The sequence below is a fragment of the Podarcis pityusensis genome (assembly GCF_964106645.2).
Source record: "Podarcis pityusensis genome assembly, chromosome: 10".
NCBI classification, from domain to species: Eukaryota; Metazoa; Chordata; class Lepidosauria; order Squamata; family Lacertidae; genus Podarcis; species Podarcis pityusensis.
The window spans coordinates 35720637-35735787 of NC_138035.1; the positions used below are offsets into that span (position 1 = coordinate 35720637).

General features: G+C 42.5%; 1 protein-coding gene across 17 annotated transcripts in view; it reads left to right on the top strand.

Annotated features, from left to right (window-relative positions):
• ANKS1B (ankyrin repeat and sterile alpha motif domain containing 1B) overlaps nucleotides 1–15151 on the top strand; it is a 353409-nt gene that overhangs the window by 265020 nt on the left and 73238 nt on the right. The window contains exon 1 of one of the 17 annotated variants that reach the window (XM_081022469.1): nucleotides 8079–8179. The exons of 12 other annotated variants lie outside the window; for them this stretch is intronic. The gene's annotated coding sequence lies outside the window, so the exon portion shown is untranslated. 4 more of the 17 variants (XM_081022466.1, XM_081022480.1, XM_081022468.1 and 1 more) reach the window with 4 other exon arrangements.

The window sequence follows — 15151 nt, forward strand, 5'->3', positions numbered from 1 at the left end:
TTTAATTGCATAATAGGCAGATGAGAAATTACGTCCAAGAACTTCCAACATAGACTTCAATAGCTTTAAAGAAACTCTTTATGCTATATATTATGACACCTGGTTACACTGCACTGATTTGCAATACAGTACATACGGAATGTAAAAGGCAGTGGTAAAGCAGGTAAAAGAATAAAATGAAAAATATTTAAAGTTATTTTTAAATAATTTAAATTTTTTTGCTCCTAGAGCATTTAACAGGTTAGTTCATGGCAAACTAAGGCCCAGGGGCTGGATCCGGCCCAATCGCCTTCTAAATCCAGCCCACGGATGGTCCGGGAATCAGCGTGTTTTTACATGAGGAGAATGTGTCCTTTTATTTAAAATGCATCTCTGGGTTATTTGTGGGGCCTTCCTGGTGTTTTTACATGAGTAGAATACATGCTTTTATTTAAAATGCATCTCTGGGTTATTTGTGGGGCATAGGAATTCGTTCTTTTTTTTTTCCTTCCAAAATATAGTCCGGCCCCCCACAAGGTCTGAGGGACAGTGGACCAGCCCCCTGCTGAAAACGTTTGCTGACCCCTGGATCTGATTCTCTTACACTGTCCTATTTGAAGTGTGTTGCATTTACCTGTCTCAGGAGACAATGGAGGAGTGTACCTTCAGAGGTGAAGTAAAACCCTTGGAGAGTTACAGTCCCTGCTGTGGCTGTAGAGACTGATACAGGAGAGACAGGTTTCATTGCAGATAGGGCAAAAAAGGCATTTGGTTTTGCTGCTACAGGTGCACCATGGTGTTTCTTCTGTCTGTGCTCCTCCCAATAGTAATAAGATAAGGATTTGTGGTACAGCCTTTATCCATGAAAATTAACGAGAGATTTGACATTGCCTTTAAAGGCATGTGGATTGCACCCCCTAGGCTATGTGTATACACATACAGCAGGATAAAGGAAGAGATACAGTGAAGTACTTCATACCTATAAGAGCAGCAAGTTATGCACTTCAGGAAAATCCACATTGAAAGCCCTCCCAGATTTGTGCAGGTTCCCCTAGCACAACACCAATCCTTTCCTACCATAGTACCCCAGTTTAGAGATAGAAACTGCTGTACTGACAAGAAATTCTTATACAGCTGCCACATGTGCATTGAGTAATTCCATACACTTTTTAAATTGGCAAATAAACAGGGCAATATAATGTAATGAAGAAATTATGTAGATTATGCTGGACACATCTGGAGCAAAGCTATCAATATCAATGATAGGCAGAATCAGGCCAATTTCATATTCTAGTCAGCAAAAACAACTTCAAACTGCTGATTATTCTGAAGCTCCTCTCTTTTTTATACTTTAAATGCAGTTGTTAAATTTTCATTTTCTGTCAATGCTGAGACACATTTTCACTGAATTATGCAAATTCTGAATCTCTGTGCTTTAACCAAGAAAATATTTATCTCCAACTTCCAAACTATAATAGAACAAGGTTACTGAATGTTATGGGCTATATTTTGTGCAGTGTGAGAGACCATTATAAGACAGAAAGACAATACTCAAGGGAGCAGATAATGCAATCTAGTTTAACATAAATCTGGCATAGACTTGTATTCCTTTGAGTTTGCTGTTTTGCTGGTCACAAGCCAAATACAGTCCACCAGTCATGAATGAAGGGTCATTTTTTCTATTTGCAGTGGACTAAAAAACAGGCATAGTCAAAATCCTTGAAGGATGTAATATAAGGCTAGTAGATTGGGGGGGGTCGGGGGTGGCATAGGTTATACACATAAGCTCTTTAAAAAAGACCCCACCTGCCAGTCACCTGACATAACTATGAAGTCAGCTGATTGTGCACTTTGAAGCCTCAGTTTTGGGGACTTTTAAGCACAGCACAAGGTATTTGAGCCCTTTTGCAAGCAGAACCATACTACTCTTTAAATTTCGAGAAATCAGAGGTTCAAAGAGGAGGGTGGGATTGTTTATGAAAGAACTTTAAACAGCCCTGCACAGCTGTTGGAACATGTGGTTTTCAGAGGTCCAGTGCTTTTTCTCTTTCTAAAGTGAATAGGGTGGTGGTGATAGTGTTGCTTTGTGATTGCTGGTGGAAGATGAGATTGGATTACTGGGCTCTAAGCCCTCTTCATTGGGAACTGTGCACATGGAGTCATTTTCCCACAGGACTAGGACTACAGGACCTAACATCCCTAGTCGGAAAACAGCACTTTGCACATGAGGCCTGCTAAGGATAAGAGACTTGTTGATGGGAGGAATCGTTTGCAGGGCATCATTTTCTCACTGAGCAAAGATGCTCTCTGCCTTCCTGCCTCCCGTAAAGGATGTTTCTGGGGAGCAATTTGGGCAGAGGCCAGTGGCTTATTGGACTGGAGAGAGAAGAAGATGCAACCAGGGCTATGTTAGCTTTGAGCCTGTTACCAAGCATTTGTTCAGAGGTGCTTTCAGAGGAAGATTTTTCCTCAGAACCATAGCAGGGTGAGAGAGGGTTAAATCCCCATCCATATCTGCTGAGACCCTGATAACTGTCAGGGAAGCATGTAATAATGCATTTTTTAAAAAAAGCTTGCACATTAAATGCAAAGTTGCATTTAACTTCACGGCTAGTTGGCCCTCATTTTTCTTCTCAGCATATAAAGCGCTCTAGGTCAAACTTATTTTTATTAGTCAAGCTAGTGCTGTCTTACCCAATTACTAGATGACCTCTTTAGAAATAACTTCCACATTTTTTCAAGGACTAGGGGAACAGACACAGATCACAACCAGAAAAGGATCTGTGAACTTTCTAGTCCTTGGCACTCGTGTTGCTGCTGTAACACTGGGATATTTACATTTCTCTGTAGTATTGTATCATGTTTTTTCCAGGATGATATTCTGGACTGAATCATCATCTGTCCTAGCTTTTCTAGTTAGCCTTTGGTACTTACATTTTAATTTCTCTTGGGTACAGCTCAATGGTTGTGTGACTTTATGAAGAAGTTTGTTCTGTCATTGAAACCTGTGTGCTGTCTATTCTGTAATTGTTTCATTCCATGGGGAAGACTGCTCTACTCTGCCATATCAGGTGTGTCCAGACAAACCTTTTATACTGTTTTCTCTATGGTTTATCCATACATTTGTATCATAATCATTTTAAATGGGGTATATGCATGACATCCTTCTTTTTTTGCAATAACCACATGCTTTTTCCCCTTAATCTATTTTTCCATTAAAGTAAGAAAAATCTTACTTAAAAAAAAAAAAAGATTCAGAACAGCAGTGCAAAAAAACTTTTTGGTGTGAATGTTTTTAGCACTTCTTTGTGCTTCTACCCTTCAGGTTTAGGTGGGTTTGGTTTTAACATGGACAGTGATGTTCTTGTGCTATCCACTAACTGTACTTCCTGCCTTCCAGTTGCTCTCACTTTGTTCGCACCTGAGCCATTTTATTTGGTCCACCATTACTGCCAGACATGCTTTTACTTCCATTTGTACCGATACTGGTTCTGAAAAGAACTCCAAGGGTCTCCAGGCAGTGAGTGGGAACAAGTTTCTTGTTTAAAATTATTGTTTTAAAAAATGAATTGGACATTAATTGAGAAATCTGTTATCTCTTTATCTACTTTGCCATCCTGATTCCCTCCAGATGTTTTGGACAGATGGGAGTTGTAGCCCAAAACATCTGGAAAGCAGCAGATGGGCAAATGTTTCCTTAGAGACTGAGTGAAGGGCTAAGTCATAGTTCAAAAACAAAACAAAACCACAGCAGCATGGTCTCCTTTGGGACAGACTGACCTAATGAATGGTGCTGCATCATGATCTACTGCCATCCCCCCACTCTCCCACCCTGGAATGCCCCTGGGAATCATGATTGCTTACACACTCTCATCCATCCAAAAACTGCTTCGAACACTGGTTTAATAGTTTCACAACCTCCCTGGGAATAAGGAGCTGGAAAAGAAAGGTAGAGCTGAGTGTGATCTACATACTGATAACACTTCAGTCCTAATCTCCAGATGACTCCCCACCTACCCAGCAGTTTCATCTGGATGTTGAAAAGCATGAGACAAGACAGTACCATATGCCAGTCTGGTGCCCAGATGTCATGCATTACAATTCCCATCAGCCCTAGCCAGTCCCAAGGAAACAGTGCTACCTCTGAGAACAGGAATTCTGCAGAAATTGCCTCCTGAACCCAACCCAGACACCTGCTCTAGAAGGGACCTATAGTTCATTATACTCAAAGCCACAGAGAGGTCCAGTGTAACCAATCCAGTTGCACTCCCCAAATTCCTTGGCATTAGTCATCCACCAGGATGACTAAGGTTCTGTCTTGAAAAAGCAACACATAAAGCTGAAGTGAGCATAACATGAGGAAAACAAATTATATCTGAGCCTTTGAGAAGAACAAGTACAGGAAAGAAAAAAACATCAGACCCACAGGGGTTAGCGCAAGTGGGGAAGTAGAGAAGATCATGGAACTGAGAAATTATGTACTTTTATCAAAATGTAGCAACATTTCATTTCATTTCCACCAGTAATCTGCTTACCTTTAATACCCAAAGTACTCGTTAAGAGGAAATATTAAACTGGAAGAGACCAGTGCCGGCCCTTGCACTCATTTCCATACAAGCCAAATTACCAGGCAATTAACTCCCTTGCTACATTTTTCCTTATTAGAGATGTTTTTATTGCTAAATGGAATACATTTACTAAAGTAAATAATCCTTTGGGAATCTTACTTGTAGCTGTTTTGTTTAATTCTTGCATTTTAGATTTATTTAAACATCAGTGTAGGAAAAAGTTGGTTGACTGAAGGAAATGAAGCTGAAGCTTGTTGAAGAGAGTATATAGGTTTTATTTGCCCCTCTGCATCTTTGGGTGCCTGTTACTGTGAGTGACCATTATCCCTCTCCCATTTTGTTCACTATTTATCCTTTTTTCATGGCAAGCGAGAGTCTGAAAGGGTTGCATTTTTTGCAGCAATCATATTGCACATAGTCCAGCCAAACACATTTGAGTTCCTGTGGTTTCATAAGGAGTTAAGCAAGTGCTTAATAACCATGGCTACTTGCAATTTTGTGCACTTGCAAAAGTGAAAGCCTTGGTTGAAGAACCTGGGTACTGCTACCCCTCGATTGCTCTGCATTCATAGAAATTTGCTACTTTAGGATCCTCCACCACCATTTCCCCCGCATGTTACAACCTCTGTAATGCAGCTTCTACACTATATGTTGTTTGCTGTAGGGACTGAAGGAAGTAAAGGATCTTATTTGTATGAAGTCATTTGTATGAAGTCAGAGATGTGGGGTTGGTAAGTTTAGACACTAGGCAGTAGGCGTCCCCTTTCCTTTAGTGTACTTGTCCTGCTTGTCTTATATTCTGGTCTTCCGAATCTCTGTACTTTGCCCTTCCTTTTTCCCTAGCAAGTATGATGTTGTTGTTGATGATGATGATACCCCACCCACCTGGCTGGATTTCCCCAGCCACTCCCGGTGGCTCCCAACAGAGAACTAAAAATAGATTAAAACTTCAAACATTAAAAACTTCCCTAAACAGATGCATCTTTCCTCTTGTGGGTTCATTTGAGATCATAGAATTGTAGAGTTGGAAGGGACCCTAAGGACCATCTAGTCCAACCCCCTGCAATGCAGAAATATACATCTCCCCAAACCTGCAACCTTGGCATTATCAGTGTTGATGAGGTAGGAAGCTACTTTCTGCAAATACTTCAATAAGGGATAAATATTGCCCTGGGGGAGAAGTGCCTTTGACACTCCCCTCCCCGATGGTCAGCTTTCCAGGGCTACCTTTTTATGGTGCCTGGTGCAGGTGTGATGTTGGGGGCCCTGCTGCTGCCCTCCAAAAGGGCCCATCCATGTGTATTCAAAGCTGGTGACTGCATGTGGGAATTATTGCATGTACAGACTCCTCTCTCTTGCAGTTGCCCTGGCATTCAGCACAATCCAGGCTTGCCTTTTCTGAGAGTACCAACAAGGCTTCTTTTTACTGTTGGCTCAAAACATTTTCAGGTGGTGGCTTTCACAGTGCCAGTTCTACACTAGGGAGTACCAGGACCAATAACTAGAAACACTTGAGGGTCATTCTGAAACAGCAAGAAAAATCCCTCAGTGATTTCACTGCATACTGTAAGTGGGTTGAAAGAGAATCTAGGCTTAGATTAAAGAAGCAATGCAAAACATAAACCAAGAAGTTCAGTATTGGAGGAGCATGCTCTAATGCTTGATGGCTATTACACTCTTCCTAGCGACACACAACTTGGCATTCCATAACTTTTAGCAATATCAAAAAACAGAACAGGAAAACAGGGATGAAAAAAGGGAGAAGACCTGTTCTTTATGTTTTAAGTAGTCTTAATATTCAGTATGGCAAGTACAAGGGAAAATGCAACTTTGGACACACCACTTACTGTTGGTATTCTTCAGCAGATATTTGCTGAACAAATAGAATATTTCAGATGAAAGATGAATTAAACAAGGATTGAAATTAAAGCAGAGATGAATGAAATGCAAAAAGGGATCAGAAATAACATAGAGGTGTAGATGACTAAGTACTGACAGGACTGAGAGATGAAACTATGGCAAAACTTGAAGGAACAACTGGTGAAATGAAAGAACCTGCTATAAAAGTGAATGGAGAAATGAAGCAACTAAATGATAAAGCTGAGATTTTGGAAAACAAAAATGAAGTTATAAATGCAGAGATTGAGAGAGATCTGGATAATCTGACATAGATGGAATTGAGAGAGGAAGAGTTCTACCTACGACATGACATGATCCCAGGCTATAAAGCTATTAAATCTCTGTCATTCTTTTTGGAAAAAGAGTGGAAGAAACACCAATGAAAATGTCAATATTAGTTAAGGCTGGAAAAACATGGCAAATGCAACAGGAAGCAGAAACTGGAATATACAGAGCTGGGTGTGGACCAATAACAAGAAAGGGATTGTGGAGTATGATCTTAAGATATGATCACAGCAGAGCGACTCTTATATGCTCAAAGAGGGAAATGTTTACCATTATTTAGTATGATGGCAGGGTTGCTTGCTGAAATTGTTGCAGATAAAGCTGAAACTATTGCTGACATTTATCAATGTTATTAATTGGGATCCCCTTTTGGACTTATTGTGTGAAAAGGAAAGTGAACATTTTTGAGTGGGAAAAATAGGGGAAATGCTGGTTTGTAGAAAGTAGAATAGTTGAATGTTATCATAGAGCAAATGTTTGGAATAATTCTTTGTATGTACCGGTAACTGACAGCCAGAGAATCGGGATCCCTTTCTCTTTTTATTTCACCCCCTTTTTCTTTCTTTGTCTCTTTTCATTTCTTTTCTTTTTCTCCTTTTTTCCTCCCCTTTTTTTGTTCTATACATGCTCATCACATCTTTACTTTTTCTGCTTTTACTTTTCTATAGACTTGTTTTTTTTTAAATCTTGCTGTATCATAAAAAGCTTTAATTTATATATATATATGTGTGTGTGTGTGTGTGTATGAAAAGAATAGGAAGAGCACGCAGCACCAATCACCACAAGGTGTTTTCCCCATCCCTGGATCCCAGAAAGGGACTAGCAATTTAGACCCAACCTTTTTGTTTTAACAACGTGTGAGCTACCACAGTAAAAATGCACCTCCTCCGTGCAGAGAGGTAGGGGTGTGTGTGTGTGTGTGTGTGTGTGTGTGTAGGAGTGCTTAAATGTTACTGGAGGAAACCGTGGTGGTGGGATGGGACACACAGAAGCAGAGACTGCCTCACTTTGGCAACACAACATCAGAATTGCGCCTTGATTCGTGTAGCCAGCAGCTACGCGCGTCAGTCTCCCCGCCTGGTTACAGGTGCGGCGCAGTTCGCTTTTAAATGGCTACTGCGTTACTCCCGGCCCTTTGAATCCACTCTACTTCTGAATTGTGTCTGGCTTCTTCCGCGAGCCTGTGTGGCGGTGGATGCTCTGCGCGTCACGCTCCGCGCCGGAGTGGTGGCATTTGCCTCAGCTGTGTAGGTGCCCTGAGGGTGATCCTCTCTCCCCAAGGCTGCAGCGCGGAGGCGCGTGAGGGCCTCTCTCCCTCCCTCCCTCCCTCCCTCCCTCCCTCTGCGTCTCCCTGCCTCAGCAGGGTGTAATCAGCATTTTCATGAACCTCCCTTAGCTCCTCAAGCCGAAGGAGCGGGGAGAGTCCGGCCCTGGCGGGATAGTGACAAGTAGACCTCTGGCGGCTGAGGCGAGGGCGGCGAAGCGACAGTCGCTGCAGCGGGGAGGGTCGCTTTGGGTGGCGGTATGTGGGCGCCCGTCGAGCAGCCCGGCAGCCACTTCCCTCTCCGTGTGCAGGCGGGAGCGGAGGAGACACACGGTGAATATCCATAGTAACAGGGGATGCGGGGGGGGGGCGGGGAGGCGCAGCGGTAGATCGGCAATCTGCCCGGCCGGAACCAGCGCGGCGTACGGCCCGGACCTCTCCGCTGCGCACGGGAGAGCCCGGTGAGTGACGACGAGCGGCCGCGGCCCTCCTTTGGCGGGACGAAATAATGAGGTGGGGTGCGCGGGGAGCCGAGCTGCGGCGGCGGCGGCCGCTTTTCCACCCCGGCACGAGCACGCGGCCGGGAGCGCGGGAAAAGGGGGAGAGGCGGCGGCGGCGGCGGCACCGGCGGGGGATGGGAGGCGGGGGGCGCGCGCTCCCCTCCCTCGCTCCCTCTCGCCCTCTGTCCCTCCCTCGCTCGGCGGTGCCGGCGGCTGGATGGATGGGGGGGGGGGGGAGGCAGGCAGGCAAGGGAGGGAAGCGCTCAGCTGCGCTGCGCTCGGCTCGGTTCCGCTGCGGCGTCCCTGCCTCGTTCGCCACACGGCGGGGAAGGAAGATGCACAAAGGAGAGGGATAAACGCTGCAGAATATAAATATCCCCGGCTTGGCTCCCTGCCCGCCGCCGCCGCCGCGTTTGCTTCGCCTTGCCACCCTCGCGGCCGCCGCTTCGCTGCGCCTAGGTGAGACCGACCGCCCGGCCGGGGAACTGATGAGTAAGCGAGTCGCTGTGTGAGGGGATGGCTCGGGAGGAGGAGGGTCCGGGCTCAGCCAAGGACGGTCCCTGCCTCGGGCAGCCGAGGGGGGCTCCCGCTCTTAGGCTGCAGGTTGGACGAAAGGGTGAGGAGGTGCCGAGCGAGAAGGATCCTTCGTCGCTCGGGTCCGTCTGGCCGCCCCTGCCTCGCTTCGCTCTTCAGGCTCTGCGCTGTGCCACAGTGGAGTGGACATCACCTCAGAAGGGCAGCTTTCCTCCGTCCCTCATTCCCCCCCCCTCCAAAAAACAAGCAGTCTTTAGGAATGTCGCCGGTGCCTAAAAATAGCCTTTTTAAACGGAAAGGGAAAAAATTGCAGAGAGACAAAGAGGGAGCAGGAGAGAGATGTGCCTCGCCTGCCATGTAGTTCTAAGGAGCGCCTGATGGAAGTGGTCCTGTCGTGTGGCGGGCGGCGAGTTTTTCCTCGCCTCTGAGTGCTGCTGGGGGAGGGGGACCGGGAACGCTTCATCTCCAGTGCGCTCACTCCATGTATTTTTAAGCAGTGATTAAAAGTGGGCATGTACTTTCCAGCGATACACCCTGGAGAGCAATAACGCAGCGTGCGAAGCCTGCAACTGCTTTTTTTTTGTTTTGTTTGGAGGTTGTGTCAGCGTTTACATTGCACAGGGGGGCTTGATAACATTCGCTGTGGTCTCAAACTTGTCAAGGAGTGGAGGGCGATGGGGTCTCGGGTTTGCAGAGAGGGTCTTTTCGTCCTCTCTGTTCAGATATTCTCAAAGAAAGGGGCTTGATGCCTCTTCTCAGGTTTGGCACACCTGCTGATTGAAAGCATCCTTTCATCCATAACATTAAAAAATGACATTTTAAATGCCATGCATTAAATATCTTGTACTTTGGCCCGCCTTTTGAATGAACTGGACACAGGGGAGATGGAAACAACGTGCAAACCTTTATTCCAGCCATATCTGACTGGAATGCTACCATGTGACAACATACTTATACAGGTAGCATTCTCTTAGGCCTTAAAAACAATTGCTTGACAGTGGTGCAGTTTCATTTATTTCAATGAGATTCTGTTAGGATAAGTAGTTATTGAGCTGGTTGGCTACTTAGTATCTTACAACTGCATGACTGTAGGTGTATACGTACATATATATTTCCTAGGGGGAAATGTACGTCATCATCTGTGAAGTGTGCAGCAGTTGTTATTTTATTGCAAGCTGTACTCTCAACAAATACTCATGCTGCGCTTCAGACATGCTTTTCTCACACAAAAGTCTGTAACATAGTGGGAGTAATACAATGAACAAAACAGTCTTAGATGTTTTATACAAACCTAACTGTAGACCACATAACTCTGAGAGCTTTAGCATTTAGGTTTATGTGTATTTACACCTGAATGCTGAAACAAATTGCCACCTTTGCCCATGTCTGGGGAAGTGGGTGATTTTAGAAAGCTGGTGATAATGTGTTTCAGTGTGCATGAATGAAGTCATGATATATCTAGTAGCAATGTGGACAGTATCTAAACCTTTTAAACCTTAATATTTAGCTTTGGCAACATAATACTAAATTGATGCCATTGTTCCTTGGAAAGATTTTCTACTATTATTTGCCAAGAAGCCATTAATCAACCTTGAAGTTATCCCTTGGACACAGTGGGCAACACCTATTTTGGCTCTATGATTATAATCCTTATTGGCCTAATCTGCATTATCAGGTGTGCTGAGGGAACAAGACTTTGTCACAAGAGTAGTTCTTTGGTTTTTCTGTTGATTTCTATGTAAGTCCAAGGGTTTTTAAAGAGCAAAAAGGCTTTTCTTTTCAGAGCAGGAGATCTTGATCCTGCAATGTTTAATTATCTCCATGTAGTAAAACTCCATTCTAATGGCAACATAAAGATTTTAATGAAGCTATAAAATGGAGACTTAGTTATTTTAGTGAATGCTATTTGGTGCAGCTTGTCAACGAGAAGTTTAGCTCTGTCTCCCCTTTGATACATGTAAATACACACAGGCTGTGATCTTGCAGACCAGTGTTTTAACTGTTCACATGTGAGTATTTTTTATTAAGCTCATTATTCAAACCTGTTGCGTGAATAAAGATAAGCTTTGCTAAGTTGTTGCTGAATGAGAGCCCTGAAGTAATTAATGCAAATGACATGTCTGACTCATTTTGATTGGTAAAAAGGAAGGGCATGTACTTTTGCTATTTAAATAGGCCAGTTTAGTCACAAGAGGAGTTTTTAAATGAACTGTTATATTAGTTCATGCATTATATATTCATTAGGGTTCAGAAGGTATATAAGAGAAACACTTTAAAAAATCAGTTATAATTTCATCTCCCCAACTTTTTTTTTTTAAAAACACCAAGATAAATTGAAGTGGTAGATAAGGGGTTGCAGTCTGACTATTAAAACAACCAGGGCAAGAGAGGAAGTCTAATATCTAGAATACTTTATCAGCATAATATCCTCAGAAATGGATGTGATTTTCACTAGTAGAGATTGCTGAACTTTGTAAAGTTGCAGCTCACAAATTGCACCTTCAACAAGCCCATTCGCTGTGCTTACATTGGCATGAAACTAGGCTCTGGAATACGTAGAATCATTGAGTCAGTGAGATATTTTTTTTAAGCAGTAACATCACAACTATTAACAGTAAAGTTTTAAACCTTGAAACTGAGGACTCTCAGAAAATAAAATAAGATGTTAGCAGATTTAAACACCATAAGACATTTCTGGCAGACTAAATGAGAAACCGATTTTATGAAAAGTATCGTACAGGCAACATGGAAATGGAAAAAGTCCACCCTGTGTATGAATTTTGAAGATATTTTGTACAAATTGTTAAAACCAAAAAGGAGTCAAATGCGTATGCAAGTGAAAGACAAATGCTGGTGATGCAATTTTAGCAGATCTCATAGGTTTTGTATCTTTTGGACCTACCTCTAGATCAAGAAGTATCATAAATGAAATTTTAGGTTATGACTTACCAGTTTACCCATTGTTTATCCTATTAAAGCTACTCTCAGAGGCAGTATGCTTCGGAATGCCAGTTGCTAGAAATCACAAGCAAGTAGAGTGCTATTTATTGCACTCTGGTCCTGCATTTGGGCTTCCCATGGGCATCTTGGCTGCTGTGAGAACTGGATTCTGGACTAAATGGGCCATTGGCCTGATTCAGCAAGTCTAAAGTAATTCTTAATCACAGCTATCCAAAGCTTTGGGGTTATTATTTAAAAATCTCAGTCCCCTAAAAAGCCATTGTCTGGACATGTCTCATAGGAACAGCAGATACTTTTTGAGATGGTCCTTAAGATATGAGTGTCCCAGACTGCACATGGGTTGAAAGGTTAAAGTCAGCACCTTGAATATGCCCAGAATCTCACGGGTGCAATATATGTCCATATTCCAGAAACAAAAAAAGGAATGGACAGCTGCCTTGTGAATCACTAAAGCTTCCAAGTCATCTTCAGTGGCAGTCCAGTTTAGACCAATCTTGGGAGTTACAGACACTGGCATGATATATTGAAATGTATCTATTAATGTTTTGCAATGTTTTTGTTGTTGCTATTACGATTATATAGTGCTATATCTGAGGTTGTAAATCACCATGGATAGATACTGTACATTGTATGGTGCCTAATAAATTTCTTCAGTAAATAAATAGCCAGTAGGATGTATTGGGAGAGGTAGAATAAAAATTACAAGTGGCGCAGAATGGAAAGGTGGTAATACCAATCTCAGAGCTGAAGCTATAGGAATTCTCAGCATTTCATGGTTAGTGCTGAATCTGAGTTTGTTTATAGCTAACTGTAATTTAAATCAGCAACTGTAACTGTAACCTTCTGCTTCTTCCCAGTAAACACTGTCCACTTGACTTTTCATTTTTTTTTGACAAAGTTCCTCACTGAAGACTCCTGAGTATCAGTTATGGGATAAGTGGGGCAGGTCATTTTATGGAACAGTAACTAGTTAAAGAATAGTCATCAGAGAATAGAAACAGTTCTGCAATGGAGGAATGTGAAAAGTGAGTCCCCTGAAGATTAGTATTAGGGCCTATGCTTTTTAGCTTGTTCTTAAATGACCTAGAGTTAGGGATGATCAGCAAGCTGACTAAATTCATTCAGGAGGTTAAAACCAACCAACCAACCAACCAACCAACCAACCAACCCAAAGGGTTGTGAGTAGTTTCAAAAGGATCTCTCCAAACCAGGTGAATGGGTAGTAAAATTACAGTTCAATGCACTTGTGATACAATAAAAGCAAACATAATATAATGCATAGGGGGAATCATTATTTCACATGTGCAGTAATGAGATCTGAACTGGTGATAACTGGCCAGGGGTGAGACCTTGGGGCCATAGTGGATAGCTTAATGAAGATGTTGACTCAATGTGCAGCAGCAATGATGTCGCATCCTAGGAATGAATCAAGAATGCGTCTGAAAATTAAACTGCCAATATCATAATGCCACTATACAAACCTGTGGTGGAACCATATTTGGAATAGTCACCGTATTGTGTATATTTGTGGTCATCTCACCTGAAAAAGTGTATTGTGGAGCTGGAAAGTTCAGAAAATTGGAAAGAAAATGATCAAGGCATTGGAGTAATTCCCCTATGAGGAAAGGATTCAAACATTTGTGGCCTTTTAGTTCAGAAAAAAATGTTTAGTAAGAGAGGACATGTTAGAGATGTATAAGTGGTGTGAGGAAGTGGATGGAAGGGAGTTTTTCTCCCTTTCTAATAATAGTGATGCTGAATATTGGAAGATTCCAGAAGGACAAAAGGAGGAACTTCTTCACATAGCATATAGTTAAATTATGGAATTCATGGAATTCACTCCCAGAAGATGTAGAGGTCGCCACCAATCTGGATGGATCAGGTCATTTCCAAATGATTAGACAAATTCATGGATTAGAAAAAATCATGGAAGATAAGGCTATCAAAACCACTGGTCATAATGGCTGTATCTCCAGTCCCCAAAGTCTCTGAATATCAGGCCCTAATGGTGAGGCACCTGGAAAAGGACCCCCAATGCATATCTTAAATTTCAGGCAGATCCCATACTTAAAATATTTCTATTCCATCTTTCACAACTGCTTGTGGCAGCTCAGTCAGAACATCTCTTCAAAGTAATTTAAAATAATATAACAAAATTAACACTTAAATTCTAAACAGTAAAACCTACAACTTCTAACCAAAGGCTTTCTTGAACTGTTGGGACTTGCAACCAAGCAGGCTGAACATTGAGGGGAAGTCATTACACAAAACCAGGATTGCCCTCTATGCTCCACAAATATCCTGAAAGGTGAAACAGTTCATACAGAGACAGAAGCTTTCTAAAATATTTCAGTCTGGGGCCATGAAGGGTTTACAGGTAAGAACATACACCTTAAATAGGGTCTGGAAGCTCATTGGCAGCAAGTGCAGTTGACACAATGTGCTTCATTTGCCAGTTCCCACCAGTAGGCAACCTTTGGGATTCTGCACTAGCTGTAGATTCTAAACTATTTTCAAGGGCAGCTCTTCACACAGAATACTACAGTAGTCACTCCTTGAAATTTCAAAGAGATGGGTAACTGGCATGGATAACTTTTATAAGGCCTGGCTTTTAGCAAAGAGACACAGCTGAAGAATCAGATAAATGTATTTAAACAACACTCCATACTGCTGCTTATTCAACAGCAGCGGTGGGTTTTGAAGGAAATGTAAATGGTTGAGCTGCTCCAGTAGAGCAACAAATATACCACCGATAGCAGATTGCATAGTCCTGAAGCACTTGGCCCTTCACCAAGCATAATTTCATGTCATCTTGATTCAGTTTTAGTTTGTAAACCCATATCCACCTTCCAGACATTGAATCAGTTTAACAACAGCTCCTGTTTGCTTACTTAATGTACAGAGCTAGGTAACAACAACAACAACAACAACAACAACGTATAATCAACCCCAAAGTAGCTTATTACATAGCTACATATTAAATAACATTATTAGCTACATATTAAATAACAGCAATTAGGGCCATCCCTGTCATAAGGAAGTTCAAGGCATCTTTGGCTACTTAAGGTATTATTATATTTTTCCCTAGATAAGCCTTAGTACTATTAGATTTTGCACCTCAGGCCCCAAAATGCCTTGGGAAAAACTTGTCTTTGTATTTT